The sequence below is a fragment of the Maniola jurtina genome, chromosome 10 (genome assembly GCF_905333055.1).
Source record: "Maniola jurtina chromosome 10, ilManJurt1.1, whole genome shotgun sequence".
NCBI classification, from domain to species: domain Eukaryota; kingdom Metazoa; phylum Arthropoda; class Insecta; order Lepidoptera; family Nymphalidae; genus Maniola; species Maniola jurtina.
The window spans coordinates 8,957,198-8,977,277 of NC_060038.1; the positions used below are offsets into that span (position 1 = coordinate 8,957,198).

At 34.8% G+C, this 20,080-nt stretch overlaps 1 protein-coding gene across 1 annotated transcript in view; it reads right to left on the reverse strand.

Annotated features, from left to right (window-relative positions):
* Positions 1-16,764, reverse strand: part of LOC123868666 (sex determination protein fruitless) — a 131,810-nt gene extending 115,046 nt beyond the window's left edge. Inside the window, exon 1 of the mRNA XM_045911209.1 lies at positions 16,670-16,764. The gene's annotated coding sequence lies outside the window, so the exon portion shown is untranslated. The remainder of the gene's footprint in view (positions 1-16,669) is intronic.
* Positions 16,765-20,080: the final 3,316 nt, after the last annotated feature.

The following is a 20,080-nucleotide window of genomic DNA, read 5'->3' on the forward strand; positions in this document are numbered from 1 at the left end:
GCGAATGATGGAGAGACCACCGCTAAAACTTACACAAAAATAATCTTGATGGCTCCACTTCTCAAATCCATGCAATAAAAGAAACAACCCTGCCAAAGGAAATATTTTGTTCACGAAACCCCGTAGGTACCTATATTGAATTTTATATCGTGTTCATATTCAACTATAATCCCAGATCAAAGATAAGCTAATAGAAGGTAGTAAATATAAATAAATAAGTAGGTACAACAGTGTTGAACCCAGCCATAAATTGGACACTTTTACGAGTCGTCGCAATCATGCAATCAAGTACTGTGTACCTAATTGTGCTGCACATAATCTTTACATCATCAGATTTCAGAATCGCTTGTGTGCGAACTGAACCATATGAGTTTACATACGATATTTCTGTTTCCAAAATCAATTTCCTTTCCTAGGTTACCTAAAGTCACTTCTCAGCGATAAGTCTGCCTATTGTACAGTTTTTTCGTCTTGTAAAATTTTAATTTGTTAATACCGAGGTGGAACAGACGACATAAAAGACGCGTTTGATATCGTCTGTCTACCTAGTGGGGAGCCCAACGACTATCGTTTTTTCGAATTATGTGCCCTGCTTATTGCCACTACAGCTACGCAACCAGTTGAGCTATATGTTGGTTATTCTGGTTTTCCTACGGATCTCCTCATTTCTGATTTGATCACGTAGAGAAACTCCAAGGATCGCTCTCTTCATCACCCGCTGCGTGACTCTGCTTTTTTATAAGGCCCATAATTAGGCACTATGTCTCGGATCCATATGTCATTACTGGTTATACGCACTGTTCAAAGACTTCAGTCTACACTGAAGAATTTAAAACATCATAAATATAGTACCTATAAAACAGGTCTTGTTTACTTTTACATGAAAGGCGAAGGCAAACTATTGCTCTAATTAAGTTGATGTGAGGTAACGGTACACTTGACATGTGACAAATCATGTACATCGGCTGATCGCAGAGATTGATATCGTCACATCGGTATTGATTGGTATGCACTGATGTACTACCTACGTATTCGGAAGCACTGAGTAATGTGAAGATCGGAATATTTGTTATTGGATGCTGCCCGCAACTTCGTCCGTGTAGATTTCGGTTTTTAAGAAGGAACTTTTTGATGTTTTGCGTGATGCCAGCTATCTCTGTACCTAATTATGCGGTCCGCTTCCATCCGCTTAGTAGATGTACCAAAATCTACTAAGCGGATGGAAGCGGAGAAGAAACAGACAAAGGAGAGAATACAGACACACTTTCCCACTTATTATCGTCCAAAATAAGTATACTTTAATGTTTTACCAAGATTGCCTTATTAATAATTTTTTTAAGCAGGCCAGCGTATAAGTTTCCGTCTCTTGTAAGCTGTACTCTATAGTAAGAATTACTAGCGAAAGTATTACCAACTAAGCATTTTATACCTACTCAAACTAAAACAAAACATTTTTCATATACCCTGATAGAGCTTTTCCCTGTAGTTTATAGAGAAAATAAATATTTAAGAGATGGATTTCGATGTGTTCGACTTTGTTAATAAACACCGTAACCAAACTCAATTATGATCTGTACGAACGTCGGCAAATTGAAAAATCCCTACGTGGCAAACGAGGTGAACATGTTTACGTGTACGTGATAATGTTAGCGACGCGTGCGCCGGCAATTACGGCCACCTACTAACGAGCACGTACGAAATATAAAAGAGTTGTATCTTAGGTCTTTTTCTGTTGTTACGTTTGCAATATGTGTAATGTGTTACCTACCAATACAAAGGATGGTTGTCAGGGATATAGGGTTGATATTATTTCAGATCTGGATACGTACTGCTACCTACGGATGTATGGATGCAGATTTCGGATAATCGTTTCGCATAGTTTCATTAGTAAATACTTTTGAAAGAAAAATTGAAGTAAAATTGCAAAAGTTCAAAATCTTTTTTTTTTGCTATCAAATATTTTAGGGTTACGTACGTAATGGAAAATACAAAAGATCAAATTCTATTTTTTTTTTTTGGTTATCCAATATTTTAGGTAACAGTTACGGAGCTCCAGGGATATTCTTGATGTAGATACGAAAAATTAATATTAGCAAAATGTTAAGTATGGCATTGCTAAGTGATCGCACATCAAGCGATGCCTACCTACATCTATATTCTAGTCGGTACCTTATTGACTCCATCCTCTTTTTACTCACTTGTTTGTCTTATTTGTTGGACAAATATCTATGGTTTCAGCATAATATATTTTATATGATTTGTGTGTGTGTGTCACTTTCAACGGATCAGGTGAAATAAGTATCTACTTGATACTTTCCGATATATAAACCATTACAACGCTTCTCATAATAGTGGGAAATAGGCAAAGATGGAGAAACATCACTGGAGCCACGATCCTTAATAATTAGGATACGAAAATGAGGATGTGTGTGTATTTTGTAGATATTTGCAAAACAACGATAACCATAATATTGTTTACTAGCAGAATAATATGTTTATTGTAACCACTTTTGATTTGGCGTTATGACTGCACGCATTCAACTTCATGAAACAGGGTATGTCAACTTGTTCAACATATCCCTGGCTAATTCGAACGGATTATATAAATGTCACCGGAATACAACCGAAATATTTTTCCCAGATGTAATTGAAAGTTCATAGCAATGATTTGGGCGGATGTATAAATGAACATTTCAATGGTTCATAAATCATTATGAACTACTAATGGTAGAAAAGTGATAGCTAACTAATATTAAAAACATTAACCATATCATTTTACCAAAACCATGGTACAAAAGGTTTTCTCAATCTTGTAATAGTTAGTTGATATATAACTATGTTTTTTTTTGTCATTTTCTTATGAAATTCAAAAGACTTCAGCTGAGTAACTTTTACTTTTTTACCATTTGTGTGTTCGCAAAATTGAATCTTAATTTATAAGACGTCTGATGACTTACTTTAATAGTTAAACAAGTGTAAATTAAAAATTTATAACACCCCCGACAAGTGAACAGTAACTAGAAAATAGCTGATAACTTTCAAACGGCTGAACCGATTTTCTTGGATTATAGCTAAGAACACTCTCGATCATGCCACCTTTCAAACAAAAAAAACTAAATTAAAATCGGTTCATTAGTTTAGGAGCTACGATGCCACAGACAGATACACAGATACACACGTCAAACTTATAACACCCCTCTTTTTGGGTCGGGGGTTAAAAAAATAAGACTAACAGAAAATGGCATTTTTTATGATAGCTACTCATACTTTTGGTTCAAAGAACGTAAAACAATTACACTGTACAGTAGAAATAGAATAAAAGAAACCGGTTTTAATATCCCAATATTGTGCTTGTAGGTAATACTTAGTACTTTCTGACTCTGATCGTCTAATAGAACGTTACAAAGAGCTTACAAAGAACGTCTTGAATAAAAAGAAACCTCTTTTTCCCATCTTGTCCGCACTTCATAAACTTGTAACGCAAAGGGCTTTATTAGAACTAGCGTCAAAGATCAGAGCGATAAACTACGGCCAAGAGCTCTTTTGACTGTAGACAAAGCACATTTTAATCTTATACATTTCATTAGCATATACCGGAATGTATAATCGATTGTAATCTATTGGCACCAAATTGAGTTGGCTTACAGCTTCACAGTTAGATATTTACAGTGCTCATTATTAATTTATATCGCAAGCCCTGCCTGTTTGAGGCCCTGCCTCCTGAGGAAGCAAAAACTGTGTTAATCATAATATATTAACAAACAATTACTTAATATACCTAAATTAATAACAACTAGGTAGGTACATATTATAATTGATGATTATTTTTATTTACTATACAAGAGTGTGTGTGCTTGTGTATGGTGGGTGTGTGTATGTGTGTGTGTGTATGCGCTTAAAAAGATTAATTAATAGTAATAAAAACTACAATGTTTTTTTTTCCTGCAATATTTATCAAGAAAAGCTTATGAGTTATGACAAAATATTATGTTAACTAGCAAGATTTGCGAGATTTTGGATTTTAAGATATGAGTTTAGATAAAGTAGTGTATGAAACTCTACATAATTAGGTATTAAAACATTCGTGTGATAGGTACTATTAAAAACCTCGCTTGCAGCTCGGTCACACTTGTATTTTAATATCCTCTATTATGCAACTGTTTCATAAACTACCTACTACTTATTAACTTATCATTTAATAAAAACTTTATATATAGGTATATTGTGTAATAAGTTTTGCATTATTGACATGAATTCAGTTATAACTTAAAGCCAAGTAGACCAAGTATGTAGTTGCCGTGAAAGTTTCCATATTCGGTGGGAAGTATGCGTGAAAATACAAACAATCGATGGTCACAGTTTGTCTAATGCCTTCCGCTACTTCGGAACTTTGTGCTTCTAATTTGACATCGCTTATATAACAAGAACTACTTACTATACTCAACAATACTTTACTAATAATTTTGCATGCATACCTACTAATAGGTACTTTATATTATTATACCTACTTATTATAGTCCATACTAATATTTTAAATGCAAAAGTGTGTTTATCTGTCTGTCAGCTAGCTTTTCACAGCCCGATTTTGATAAAACTTTACATAGCTTACAGCCCAGGGACTCGAATAGGCTTCTTTATCCCGATCAATGAAATAGTTCTCATGGGATTCTTAAACGCCCATCACTATTCACTATTGAACATGAAAATTGTATTTGGCAATATTGTAATAGAATTCGTTTCGTACTGTGAGGATTTATCCAAAGAAGCGGTCGTGCCAATGTTTTCTGCTTCCGTGGGGATTATTTAGGAAAATATAAATTCTCTATCGTTTTTTTAGGGTTCTGTACCTCAAAAGGACAAATGGAACCCTTATACACACTTTGTTGTCTGTCTGTACGTCTGTCTGTCTGTCCGTCTATCTTTCTGTCTGTCCGTCTGTCCGTCTGTCGTGTCTGTCAAGAAAACCTATAGGGTACTTCCCGTTGACCTAGAATCATGAAATTTGGCAAGTAGGTAGATATTATACCGCAGGTAAAGGAAAAATCTGAAAACCGTAAAGTGGTTTTAAGTACATTATTAAAAAAAATTTAAATGTGTTTCAATTTTCAAAGTAAGATAACTATGCCAAATGGGGTATCATATGAAAGGGCTTTACCTGTACATTCTAAAACAGGTTCTCATTTATTTTTATGCATAATAGTTCTTGATTTATCGAGCAAAATGTCGGAAAGAATACCCGAGAACGGAACCCTCGGTACGCGAGTTTGCTGGTTGGCCACTTGGCCGGTTTTTCGTAATTCGATTTTCTGAGAGTTCAAATAAAATGAATTATTTCACGTGAATGCGAGCAAATAGAAGTCTAAATATATAAAAGGAAAAACTGACTGACTGATCAATCGACGCACATTTCAAGCCACTAGACGGATCGGTCTGAATAATTTGGTATGCAGATAGCTATTTAAATGACGTAGAAAAGGATTTTTGAAAATTCAATCCTTGAAGGAGTAAAATGGGAGTTTGAAATTTGTGTAGTCCACGCGGACGAAGTCGTGGGCTAGTGTATTGGGTAGTCATATAACTATCAATAAATAAAAATTACCTACTGTCAGTTACAGTGCCTACGATTATTACAGTAAGTATGAGTAAGAGCATACTTTTCCAGGCTAGCAAATGATTTCCTTTTCGATAGGAGTATGATTATTCCATGAACGGTAAAGTTTCAATTTGACATGAGAATAAAATTACTGTTTTGCAGCCGCGTTCTTCTAGTTAAACGATTTGTCATTAGTCATTACATGTTAGAACCCTCAGTTAGAAGTTAGAACCGTTTTATTGGCACACACATGTTTTATATTATTTCATTTGAAGATGTCAAGCAAAAATTACTGAACTATTTTGTTACTAATAAATAGGTCTCTCGTTTAATAACAATACTAGCTGATGCCCGCCACTTCATCCGCGTGGATTTATATTTTTAAAATCCCGCGCGAACTTTTTGATTTTCCGGGATAAAAAGTAGCCTATGTCACTCTCCAGGTCCTTAATCGATACAAAAATCACGCCATTGCGTCATCCGTTGCTCCGTTGCAGCGTGATTGAAGAACAAACAAACAAACACACTTTCGCATTTACTTATAATATTTGTATGATTCAAGAAAGAGAGATCACAATTTTTATTATTTCTCTGTTGAATAAATTATTTAGGAAGCGATATATATATTTTATATAATATATTTTATAGATATATTTTATTAAAATGGCTTGATGATTGCATTAGTTTATTACATCAACAAAGTAAAATGATTATTCTTATATATATAATACTAAATATTTTATACAAGGATAGTTTTGTTGGCATAACTCCATTTTCTGCGCGACATTCGCTACGCGTGGAATTTAATTTATTGGATATCAAGAGAATTGTTATTAGCCCGAAAGTAGGGCTACAATTGGTTCCCATTGTTTTACAACTTACATTCATCCATTCAGAAAGTTTTAATGATCATAAAGTACCACGATAAAAGAATTGTTCTCAAATGATTCCACCGTTATTCATAGTGGAGATAAAATCAATGTTTTACCCTGCGCGCTTTTATTCAGATATCAATGATGGAGCATATCGATACAAGTATAATATTATAGGTACAGTATTTACAAACTGAATAAAAATTGTTTTTATTGTTACAAAATAATCATGAAAGCTTTATTAAAAAGAAAAAGATTCGAACTTTTTCTGAATTTTCACGATGTTCTTCGTGCGCTTCAAATAACAACGTCACGGTTTTAGTACCTACTTACAAAAAAAACAGTTAAGTGCGAGCTGGACTCGTACGCGAAGGATTCCGTACAAGAAATTACACTTTTAATTTTTTTGTGATATACTAATTCCCCGTTTTCCGATTTTCCCTTTACTTGTGCTATAAGGAATATAATATACTACCTACCGAATTTTATGATACCCCACAGATTTTGTTACCCTGACCGGTCTTGACAGACACGACAGACAGACAGACAACGAAGCGATTCTATAAATGTTCCTTTTTTCTCTGGAGATCCCAAACCCTAAAAATAGTGGGTGGTGTAAGTAGTTGGGTAAAAACTAGCCGAGATCTTTTTCAATCTTTATAAATACTATATTAGAAAATCTATCTTTTTACTTGATTTTCTTCTAGTCTAACTGTTTTGATAATTCGTTTTTCCCTTCGGAAAATTTTAGACGACGTGATTTTATACCTACGCACGTACGAGTAGGTACGAGCTACACGTGGTGCTTACGAAGAGTGAATGTCGACTTGTAAATTAAAAAAAATATTTCTCTCCTAAATATGGTGCAAATAAAAATGTATCCATTAATTTTAATTACAAATCTCATTCGTTGAAATTCTGGAAAAAATTGAAGTAGCGACGAGAGATGTGTCAACTCGTTTACATTACCGGAACCGCATAATGTGTATAACGAACACTTCACAGATATTTATTGCTGTAATGAAGTATCTGCTGTCTGGCCCGGGATTATAAACTCATTTGCACTCAACGATTTAATTTATTTAAGAAAAGGATCGATTGTTTTCTTAATTTACCTCAATCGACTATAATAATATTATCTTATCGGTACAGTTTAATGTTTCATAATTATTATGTGCCTTTCTTGCTGTTTAAAACCCTGAATTAGATCTAGTTATTATGAAATTTAATCTTGAAAATATAAAGAATATGAATGTGAAATAGCCGTAAACGCTCAATTCTGGGAAGCATCTTTAAACTGGGAGCTGAGATTAAAACACAAGAACCTCAATCCAATTCACCAACAAATTACGTAAAGCCTCAAAGCTTCTGACTCCTAACCACTACGAATGCGTCCATACACACATAGACTCACACTACCCGTCCGTGTAAACTGCAGCCTTCGCCAGTCCAATGTAACTATGTATCCAGCTACCCTATGTATATCCCGCAGTAAGTTCATGGCCGCTTACTCGCATACGTTCATGTTTTCCGGGTAGCCAGTTATGCTTTACGTACTCTGAATACAATAGACAATTCTCTTTTAAGCCTTCCTATCCGGAACAGTTGTGTGAATATTCCAAATCGGTACACATAACGTTTTAGCCATAAATCAAACTATTTGTTTAATATAAAAAACAGTAAGGATTTTTTGTCAGGGGCTATAAGGCACAAGCTGTTTTACAGTAGTTAAATTAAATAAGTTTTGAGTGTTTGCCATAAGTATTTTATAATCAAAATATAATTTAATTATCACTTGATAATATTATGAAATTATGCAGATTTTATGTAAATCTGTTTAAAATCACATAAAACCTTGGTTTGGCCAGAAAAATGGCTATTGAATTTCGTTTGGCAAATCTGCATGAATATAATTTAAGTTGATAAGTACCAGACAAATGTTTAGTTTAAAAGAGTCGCCAACAGAAGGATCGCGGCACCTCTGGGGTGAGAGGCAAATAAAGCCGATTACACAGACTACGTTCCTCCCTAAGAGTATTTCCTCTCTATTGTAGGCAACTTCCTAAGTGCAACACAATATTTGGAGCGCAGTTTGTATGGACAGAGCGGCTTTTATGTTTTACCACCTAATAACTCCTTAGTAAATGTCCAGCTATTATAAGAATAGAGATATTATTTCCGTTGTGGACTCGTTCCTTTGAGAACCATTATTTTTAATTTGCTGTAGAGGAATAAAAGGTTAAAGGACTTTTATTTACATTTGACTTTTAATCATCTTTAATTACGTTTTACTATGTAACGGCAGGTAAATAAAAAAATAAAAGTAGTTGGACAAAGTGAATCTTTGAACACAGACTAAGTACTTATACAATACGTATATCAGGATATTTTACAATAATTCATATTACAGCCATAAAAAGAGAAATTGAAAATAAATTACTTTCTAAGTTACTTCCAAACTCATAACATTTGACGTTTCATAAGAAGCATGTTGACTGCTGTATTTTTTTCCATATGTATTATAGGTTTGAGGTTAAATGATTGTCGAGGATTTTTGGCTTTGTGCAGTTATAAATTATCGCTTAAATACTTAATAGTTTAAATATAAATTAATAACCATGTCGACGCCTCTTATAAATCACCTGCAGAGATGGTTGTTTTGAGCTTCGACGTCTACTGATGATTTACATTAAAAAGATTTGTTTGTACTGATTTCGTTCGAATGAATAAAGTTTGGATCCGACGGGGAATCTCAATCGACAGCTGGGTGGGTCCTTGTCACATTAAGTGCGATCAGCGCGAACGTAGAACTAACTTCGGTTCGGGACAGCGGCGAGGCCTCGGCACCGTTTAACTCGTTTACACAATTCACTAAACAATCTCGAATGCAGATCTGGGTAAATCCTGTAACGGCCTCTCCAATACCCGTACCATTTTCCAAGTTTTGCGAATTAATATATGGGAACCAATTCTACAAATCATGTATGTACTGAGCAGTAAATCTTATAGAACAGGGAATCCTAGTTTAGGGGCCTGGAACTTTGCTTGTTACTACCATGGTATACTTAGTGTAGGTACCAAGTAACTTTTTATCAAATAAAGATTATTGTTCTATCATATTATCCTTAATCCTACTAGACGTATTCCATTTAAGTCTGTAATTATTTATCTAACCCGCTGGTAAGCGCTTGTTGTAGTAAAAAAAAAATCATCAACCCATCGCCGACTCCTCTGAGCACGACTAAGTCCCTTGATTTTTAAGGCGAATCTCAGACAAAAGGTAGGTACTTACTCGTATATAAAAGCTTATAGCTGAAGTATCGAATCAGCCGTTTTTTAAATAAAATTCATTATACTTCGCATATCTTTCGTGAATGGTAATCAAATTTAAAATTAAATCAATTCTCCTCTTACAACGTTCAGAATAAATATTTTTCAGCCCAGCAAATAAAATAAATAACATGTAGGCAAATGTACCAAATTTCATCTCGCTCCAGTAGGTAGTACTTTCAGAATTTTAACAAGTAAAAGGAGTAAAAGAGTTAAAGAACGAACGAATAAAAGAGCTGCGCTAATAGGGCTACCGTTTTGTGGAATCCAGACCAAAATGAGCAAAAATTATTTCCCCATTGGCATTTGCAAAGTCTATTAACTTTTACAAATAATTTATTATCATTAAAGCATTATGTTGTTTGGATTGTTCCAACTCTATGCTGTCATGTTATACAAACTGTTAGCTACCAAATTAAACAGGGAATTGAATAGGGTAACTAATAAAGATAACGTTATAGTTAGGTGGATATAATATTAAAGCACTATTTGTAAAATAAACATCATTTGTTTACTAATAATAGGAATACGGTCTAGTTGTCACGCAATGTACACCTACCTATAAATTATTATTGGTTGTTTAAACTAGCCTAATCACTGTACTCATTTATGTGTATAGGTACTAAACGTTGATAATATCACAAACACAGCTATTAAAAAAAATCTATACTTATAATAAAGGCGATATCTGTACATTAAATATGTTTTATAAATTTTAATTGAAGGATGCATGATTATCGATAACCCAAAACAGTAATTTTTTTTGAAATCTTGTCTATTTATCTGTCTGTCTTGCACGCTTCATGCTAAAACTGCTGAACGGATTTGATCGCAACTTGACAATGAGTACTTATAGCTAAGTAATACTCTGGGTTAACATTCTACTGGATAAATTACCGCCGCCCATGAACATTTGCAGCACCAAAAGAACCGCTTATACGTTGCTGGTCTTTCAGGAGTCTGAGTTTCCGCCCCTTGAATACCTACCCTATGTTGTAGTCTAGTGGAAACGATGCCGAAGAGAGTTACGAAAATGGAGGACAGAACTCCTTAACAGGTATAATAGACAAATTAATGGCTAGTAGTTAGTGTATACAGTGAAAAATTTGAATTTATTTTTTAGAATAAATATATTAATTTAGATATACATTTTCATTCCTTCCCTATTAGTAACAGACATGGTTTCAGTTATTACAGTGAAAAAGATTTTCAGACAGTGAAAAAAATTAGTACGCCAATATAAAACAATTCAATATAGGTTTCATTATCATTCAGTTCGTTTCAAAGTGTAGTTTTTTGAGTGTATTGTAATATTAAAACACATTCATATTTGTCTATGGGATAGCTACGAACTTGTGTGATGCCGGTACAGGTCAACTTATCTTAGGTATAATTTTAAAAGGAAAAGTTGGCTGACTGTCTATGACTGATCTATAAACGCACAGCTCAAACGACTGGACGGATCGGGCTGAGATTTGGCATGCAGATAGATCAGGGGGCACGGCAGTGCCCCCGCCAAGACGAGCCAAACGGCGGCCGGGGCGCTACGTAGTACCTTTTTCTCGAAGTGTTTCGCCGTATTTTCGACCCGTCATAACTTCGGTCTGGATGACGCTAGATAGCTGAAATTTTCAGTATAAGGTGTCCTTAGCAAACTTACTAAATATACTAAGTATCAAATATCTAGCTTTTATGGTTACAGATTTATTGATACCTAAAATACGCCGTTTTCGTCCCTCACTGATGATCATCAAAACCTCTAAGGTACTTCCCGAAGTCCTAGAAGGCTGAAATTTGGTATGTAGACTAGAAATTGCATAAAAACTACAGGAAAATTAAGAAATTGGAATTTCCCCCCCTCTACGCCTCTTATGAGAAAAGCAAATCTGTAAATTCTGTTGCTAGAATGCTGATATTTTCAGGATAAGATGTCCTTGGCAGATTGATTAAACGCATTGAGTATCAATTGTCTAGCTTTTATAGTTTCAGATTTATTGACAGTCAAAACTTCTAGTCTGTAATTCTAGGGTACTTCCCGAAGTCCTAGAAGGCTGAAATTTGGTATGTAGACTAGAAATTGCATACAAACTACAGGAAAATTAAGAAATTGGCAATGCCCCCCCTCTACGCCTCTTATGAGAAAAGCAAATCTGTAAATTCTGTCGCTAGAATGCTGATATTTTCAGGATAAGATGTCTTTGGCAGATTGATTAAACGCATTGAGTATCAATTGTCTAGCTTTTATAGTTTCAGATTTATTGACAGTCAAAACTTCTAGTCTGTAATTCTAGGGTACTTCCCGAAGTCCTAGAAGGCTGAAATTTGGTATGTAGACTAGAAATTGCATAAAAACTACAGGAAAATTAAGAAATTGGAATTTCCCCCCCTCTACGCCTCTTATGAGAAAAGCAAATCTGTAAATTCTGTTGCTAGAATGCTGATATTTTCAGGATAAGATGTCCTTGGCAGATTGATTAAACGCATTGAGTATCAATTGTCTAGCTTTTATAGTTTCAGATTTATTGACAGTCAAAACTTCTAGTCTGTAATTCTAGGGTACTTCCCGAAGTCCTAGAAGGCTGAAATTTGGTATGTAGACTAGAAATTGCATACAAACTACAGGAAAATTAAGAAATTGGCAATGCCCCCCCTCTACGCCTCTTATGAGAAAAGCAAATCTGTAAATTCTGTCGCTATAATGCTGATATTTTCAGGATAAGATGTCCTTGGCTGATTGATTAAACGCATTGAGTATCAATTGTCTAGCTTTTATAGTTTCAGATTTATTGACAGTCAAAACTTCTAGTCTGTAATTCTAGGGTACTTCCCGAAGTCCTAGAAGGCTGAAATTTGGTATGTAGACTAGAAATTGCATACAAACTACAGGAAAATTAAGAAATTGGCAATGCCCCCCCTCTACGCCTCTTATGAGAAAAGCAAATCTGTAAATTCTGTCGCTATAATGCTGATATTTTCAGGATAAGATGTCTTTGGCAGATTGATTAAACGCATTGAGTATCAATTGTCTAGCTTTTATAGTTTCAGATTTATTGACAGTCAAAACTTCTAGTCTGTAATTCTAGGGTACTTCCCGAAGTCCTAGAAGGCTGAAATTTGGTATGTAGACTAGAAATTGCATAAAAACTACAGGAAAATTAAGAAATTGGAATTTCCCCCCCTCTACGCCTCTTATGAGAAAAGCAAATCTGTAAATTCTGTCGCTAGAATGCTGATATTTTCAGGATAAGATGTCTTTGGCAGATTGATTAAACGCATTGAGTATCAATTGTCTAGCTTTTATAGTTTCAGATTTATTGACAGTCAAAACTTCTAGTCTGTAATTCTAGGGTAATTCCCGAAGTCCTAGAAGACTGAAATTTGGTATGTAGACTAGAAATTACATACAAACTACAAAAAAATTAAGAAATTGTAAATTTCACCCCTCTACGCCTCTGTATGGGGGAAGCAAATCTTTAAATTCTATCGCTAGAATGCTGATATTTTCAGGATAAGATGTCCTTGGCAGATTCATTAAACGTACTGAGTATGAATTGTTTAGCTTTTATAGTTTCAGATTTATCGACATTCAAAACCTCTAGTCACAAATTCTAGGGTACTTTCTGAAGTCCTAGAAGACTGAAATTTGGCATTAAGTAGGAATTTCAAGAATTATGAACAACAGATAAATTAAGAAATCGGGTCCCCCTTCATCCCCTCGTATATGAGATGCATATCTGTAAAATCTGTTGCTCGAATACTAAAGTTTACATGATAAGATGTCCGTGGCAGATTTATCAAACGTACCAAGTATCTGTGTTTCCTGAAGTCCTAAAAGACTGAAATTTGGTATATCTGCTTCAAAATTGAGTTGCAAGATTCCATCCGAACAAACATACTTACATACGAGTACATTGCAAGTTGAATAAAAGCTTTTAAAAAAAGAGGTAACGATAGAGAGTGGGCCATGAAAATGATGTACCTACAAGAAATAGATCCAAAAAAAATTTAGGGCACCTGCCAAAAAGAAATGAAATCCCACCAAAAACATTTCATGTAAAAAGTTAGCCAAGACTCACAAGTTCATAATGTTTTCACTGTTAAAAAGTTATGAGATCTCTAGTAGAGCCAAGCCCCTAGCTGATCTTAGATTTGTGCTGCCCATGCGACCTATCCCAAGTCCAAAGTAATATAGCTCTTAAATGTTCTTGACTATATCACATTTATAACAATAAATAACAAATCACTCTACTTACAAGCTCTGATTCTACAAACCCTATATCTTGGTAAAAAAAGTACGGCTTGGCCGTTTACGTTATATAATACGCTATGAATACTTTTAACCCTTTGAATATATGAGTGCGTACCTAAGTTAATGGTAAAATGGTTTTAAATGTGAGTTTGGCTTACATGACTTTGAAAGTTTGAATTCTAGATTTGTTTGTGAAAATTCTGCAGCATTTTCTTATAAGTTTTCAAATAAAGGTACCTTACGATATTATTTTGTTTTCCTACTCCTCCTCTGCTTTTCAAAGAAATTATAGCCTATCTGCGGTAACCATTGATGTCAAAACCAATGGCTGTAACGTTTCTTATTCTTATACCAATCAATCAAAAATACGAAGTCACTAGTGTAAATTAAAAATTTATAACACCCCCGACAAGTGAAGGTTACAGTAACTGGAAAAGAGCTGATAACTTTCAAACGGCTGAACCGTTTTTCTTGGATTATAGCTAAGAACACTCTTGATCAAGCCACCTTTCAAAAACAAAAACTAAATTAAAATCGGGTTATTAGTTTAGGAGCTACGATGCCACAGACAGATACACAGATACACACGTCAAACTTATAACACTCCTCTTTTTAGGTCGGGGAATAAAAATTAAGCAACCCATCCATAAAAAATTACGAACAAAACCAATAGTTTTAGTCCTATAGAGTCATTTTGGGAAAGAGCCTATAATTCTAAAATATCTCGTCTACTAAATATTATTTTTTTAAATTGCTGTGGTTTTCTCTATTTAGGGATAAGATTTGGTTAAATAAGATTATCAATATATAGAACTAAGTCATTTTAATTACAATTCCTACCCACTTTGTGTGTGTTTGTGTGTTAGTTTGTCATTTAATCACACCACAGTAGAGCAAATAATTGACGTAATTTTTTGCATGTTGAAATATTTAAAGACCTTGTGGCATAAACTACTTTTTAATCGCGGATAATCAAGTAGTTCCTTCGGAATAAAGTAGTAAATCCATTATGGATAAAGTCGCTGGTATTTAGATCATCTTCTCATATACATATATAAAATAAGTCAAATATAAGAATATCAATAAATTATAATGATAATACAATAAGGGTAAAGTAATATAAATTGAAAGTCAAACGGGTTTTAAATATTAACTCCATTAGTATGCTGGAAATTACAAGGAGTTCCTAACTTAAAAAAGTTTGAGTGAACTTTTATTCCAAGTTACTTTTGTTTGAATCGCGGAATGTTATCCAAGTTTTGTTAATATTTATACGAATAGGATCACGGGATTGGTGTCTAAGACGTGACGATTTCAAAAAAAAAACACGATAATAATTAAGCGAAAATGAACCGAAAAAAAAAAATTAAACACGGTCAAAACTATAAAGACCGTAAACGAAACCAGTAAATCCCGACATAAATAGATATCAATTTCATTAAAAGCCCCTTCATTATCACCTGAGCGATCAGAACAATCGCATCAGCGAATAATGAATTAAATCGCAAAGTAATAACATTACGCATTGCTCGAATTAAGTGTTAACCGCAGCCGGAATGATGTTTAATTTTAAGCTATTGCAGGGTAAGAGAAAAACTGATTTTTCGTAGTCTAGGCTGCTGTTCTAGAAAGGGGGGGGGTGCGTTGCCGGGCCGGCTAGGCTGCGTGGGGTTCCGACGGCGGGTGTCGCGACGACCCTATCACGCTATCTGTAACTAAGCCTCCTCTCGGCCTTTATTACCCTGGTACTATTTGGCATTGACTCGGGAAAGATATTGGAAGGTTTGCGGCGAACGTCCGTCACATGATTTTTCGGTCTATGTGTGGATAATAGAGTTAAATCAATTCTTTTTTGTTTTACATTCACCTAAAATTAAGATTTACATAAATATTATAAAATTACTATTATTAACGTTTACAAAAAGTCTTTAACGGTGATGTTAGGGTGCTAACGGGACCCTATAAATAACCTTCGGCTGTCCGTCCGTCTGTCTGTCTGTCTATCAGCGGGTTGTATCTCATGAACCTTAATAGACAGCGAGTTGAAATTTTCATTGAATGTGTAACAAACTAACAACAACAAGTTTATTCAAATCATTAATTATTATTTTGTTTATTTGGCGATTACTCTTGAACGAATGAATAATTGAGTTTTATACGAATTTTATATATTTTTTTAAATAGCTTAATAAATGTGCTATTTTTAATAATAGACTGAGGTAACACAACCTACCCAATAGATAATAATTAGAAAAATATTAGTAAATTGTTACATCTGAGTTACTAGTTTACGTAACCCTTCTTAAATGCGAATTCGGAGTAACTGCATTACTTTTTCACGTTATTATTTCAGAAGTGTTTCAGAATCACTGAGAGCTTGTAATTAAAATGTACGCGTGCAATTGAATATAATGATATATCACGTATAAACTTCATTGTAGCTCTTTCAATCACGCTGAAGTGGTTACAAATCGAAAGAGAGAGTTGGGACCCCAAAACCCGCTTTCCCACATTCCAGTGATAAAAGGGAAACCCGCGTGAACTGCACCGGGACTCGAAAGGGACGGATATAAGAAAATGGCTAAGTGCGAGAGCGCGGGAGATAGAAATGTAAGGGCAACTTACCTCCTTAGGGTCTTTAGTATCCTGGTAACTTATTACAGGTCGCGTAACGTACGTAGGGAAATCGGAGCAACGCAACGGGCGAGCTGATGCGACGGCTCGACAACGCGGACTGCAATTGCATTGCACTTCGCTAGGGGTGGTGCACTCTGTGCAAGCGAGACTGCAGCGCCCGCCCATTCGCCTCCTGCCTCACTTTCCCGCCCTACTGTTCTTGAAAACTTACAACACTTAACAGGTGGCGAGATTGCAATTATGTCTCACAATTAGCAGTGCGTCAAATAAGCTAAGCTAATCTCAGTCAGTTATTTTATTGTTGCCCGATGTCACCAAGTCACTTATAAACGGGAAGGAGTTATTTACTAGGTACTTAATTTTATTAATAATTATTTTATGAATAACTTTAAATATATTGTGTCCTTGTATCATTGAAATTAATGAAAAATGATGTTAAATGGAGCAAGTCATATTCTAAAATGAACTTTCTGAAGCGGGTCTCTAGTATTGTTCGACATTACAGGTCGGCGCGGCGCCGCCTCCGCGCGGCGCGTTGTCCCGGCGACCGCCGTCGCTCTCCACGTGCCTCGACCCCGGGTAATCATGTAATTTTTCTTAGTAACATGTTAATAAGATATTAGTCACCTACCTAGCTGATACAATGTAGGAGGGAATCCTCCTACATTGTATCAGCTGCGATAATTTATTTTAGTTTGAATATCACCTAATTGAACAATTTCAGTGTAACTTTGACGCACAATAACTTCGACGCAGAAACATGAGATGCTCTGGACCGACAATACAAAAATATCATCAGTTATTTATTTTAGCCTGCGGACCTCCACTGTTAAACTTAGCCTTAGTGAATGGCTCCACACCTTCAGCCTTCCTTGTCCAGCCGCTTCCTGCAGCCTCTTTATATCGCCAGTCCAACGTGCCGGAGTGCGTCCCACGTTACGCTTACTAGTACGCGATCTGAGTTTTCAACTCCGACAGCCATCGCACAAGCATGGCATGCTCACTAGCCCCTTCCACTTCATCTTGCTGATGGTTTGGGCTATGTTAGTATCTACTCATAATATGTTAGTGGCCTTGGTTCTCCTGCAGCAAGAATTAATGCAGTATGATATCAAAGTAATTTAAAATATAGTATTTGAAAAGGTACGAGTACTTACTTGTCAAATCCCAAAAATTGTAACTTCAATATTATTGAATTGACTTTTTTCAATTCCGTTTTTTGTACAAAGTTCTCTTCTTTTATACTTCTTAAACTACATATATTCACGATCATGATGTTTGATATTGTACGGTATTTCCTATTATGAAGAGACATCAAAAGAATAAGTTTATGCATTTTATTGTTTGAACTATTCCGTATAAAAAGGTATAATAACCTGAGTGCAGAAACCAATAGGATGTAACTTTACGTTCAAAGTTTGCGGCTGTGAAAGCGTAATGTTTTTTACTACTTGAACTGTCGTAGAAATAACATTTCAGAACAAAAAATGGATTATTTTAATAATACTATCAAGAGTTTGTTTTCTACTCATTTTTCAATATTTTTTTTTCAAAAAGAATATTAGCCATGTTAAATGACTAATATTCCCCTTTCCTCTCCAACTAAGCGTCAGGCTTGTGCTAGGAGTAGGTACGACAATAGTGTCATCAGGGTTTGAACCGTCGACCTTTCGGTTTTCAGTCCACTCCTTTACCGGTTGAGCTATTGAGGCTCTAAATAATTTTAGGTTTTATGTACGATTTTACCTTTTTAGTAAATATGTACATACAGTGTGTTTTCTTAACTGGAACAGTATGGGGAAATCCAAAACCATAGCAGATATAGGGGAAACTTTAGCTCTTTTTTTATGGAAACAATTTTGGCATAATAAATTGTTTAGTCAAGCGTGTTACTGTCCATAAAAATAAGTAAAATTGACAAAAAAAAATTTTGTGCCCATCGACTCAGATTTCATGTCAGGATCTTTTCATTTCATCGAAAGAATTTTGAAATTCTTTGTAGAGTTTGAAAGTTTTGTTTTTTTGGTAGTTTTCGGAAATCCTTGTTAATTTTGGTACTCTTAGGATTTATAGGTATATTCCTTTTTTTAGTTTTTTAAATGGGCTATGCCAGAAGATTTACGTTTTGCTATGAAAGTTTATGGCTCACTTAAGAAACTAAACACTACTTAAGAAACGTTACAATATTTAGCCATATTATAATGCACTTCTAGATTGGAGTAAAATCCACAAATATTCAACTGATCATTGATTTTTATTGGCTCCTCAGCCGTCAGATTGATCTACAGGTACTAGAACTGATTATTTTATTATTATCATAAAAAGCTTGCGATGACAGGGACTGGCAGCTTATCATGATACGCGAGTCTGATTGATGATTGAGTGATGATTGTGTAATTTGGAAAAGTATGTAGGTAGGTTGCAATCTGTTAGTTGCCAAATCCTACAGCGATTAAGTAATCGTAATTTCTGTCTATGCAAATCTGAATCTGCTCTTATTGGTTAGAATACCGAGCGAAGCAAGGTCTCTCAGTTTACTTGAGTGAAATTGCACATAACCGTCTGTCCGTCTATCAGAGCCTTATAGCTTCTGTATTATTGAACGTAATTACTTCAAAAAAACTTAGATAATATGTAAACTAATGGACTTCTGCTGAATATTTTGGTTAAAAATTGATTAAGCTTTAATTGTAAGATAACTTTTATACAGTTTATATTATAATAAAAATTATTACATTTATTTATTTTATTATTTATATTGGTCAAATCCGAAAAATAACATTATTAAAAAATTTTTTTTTTTCATTGGTGTTAAAAAAATATATTTTATTGGTGAAAGTTAGGTTTATAGTGAACGTGCTACAAAACGTGTTCATCAACGCTTTTCACTTCCCTATAGGAATTTTAAACATTTTTCCGTATCGAACAAAGTTATTTCTTTTCCCCCCTAGAGCAAATATGCACGGTTTAGTCACATAACTTGAAAAATAGAACAATGTAGCTCTGAGGCATAGTTAGTATTTGTGTATTGCGGTTTCGGTTATGTAGAAATATTTCGAGGATTACCGGCTATTTGCGACAGCGATTGCCCTAGGTAAGTAACTAATAGTTGTGTGGCCTTACGTTACCGCATTTTAACATTTCCGTTGGTCAAATGCGAGGTCCAAGTAAAGTTTACGTTAGAATAACAAACAGGTACCTAGCTGTACTCGCTTGTGGTTATAATACGAGTAGAATGACATAGATTAAAATCTCAAAGTTAAGTGGTGATAGCTGCAATCGTTGGTTGGCTAGATGTCGATCACGAGACTATGGGAACTATGGGGACTATGGGTCAGTGGGCGTTCTAATTTAAAGACAATACATTCCTTTGTGTGTAATGTAAATACTCGCAGCAAG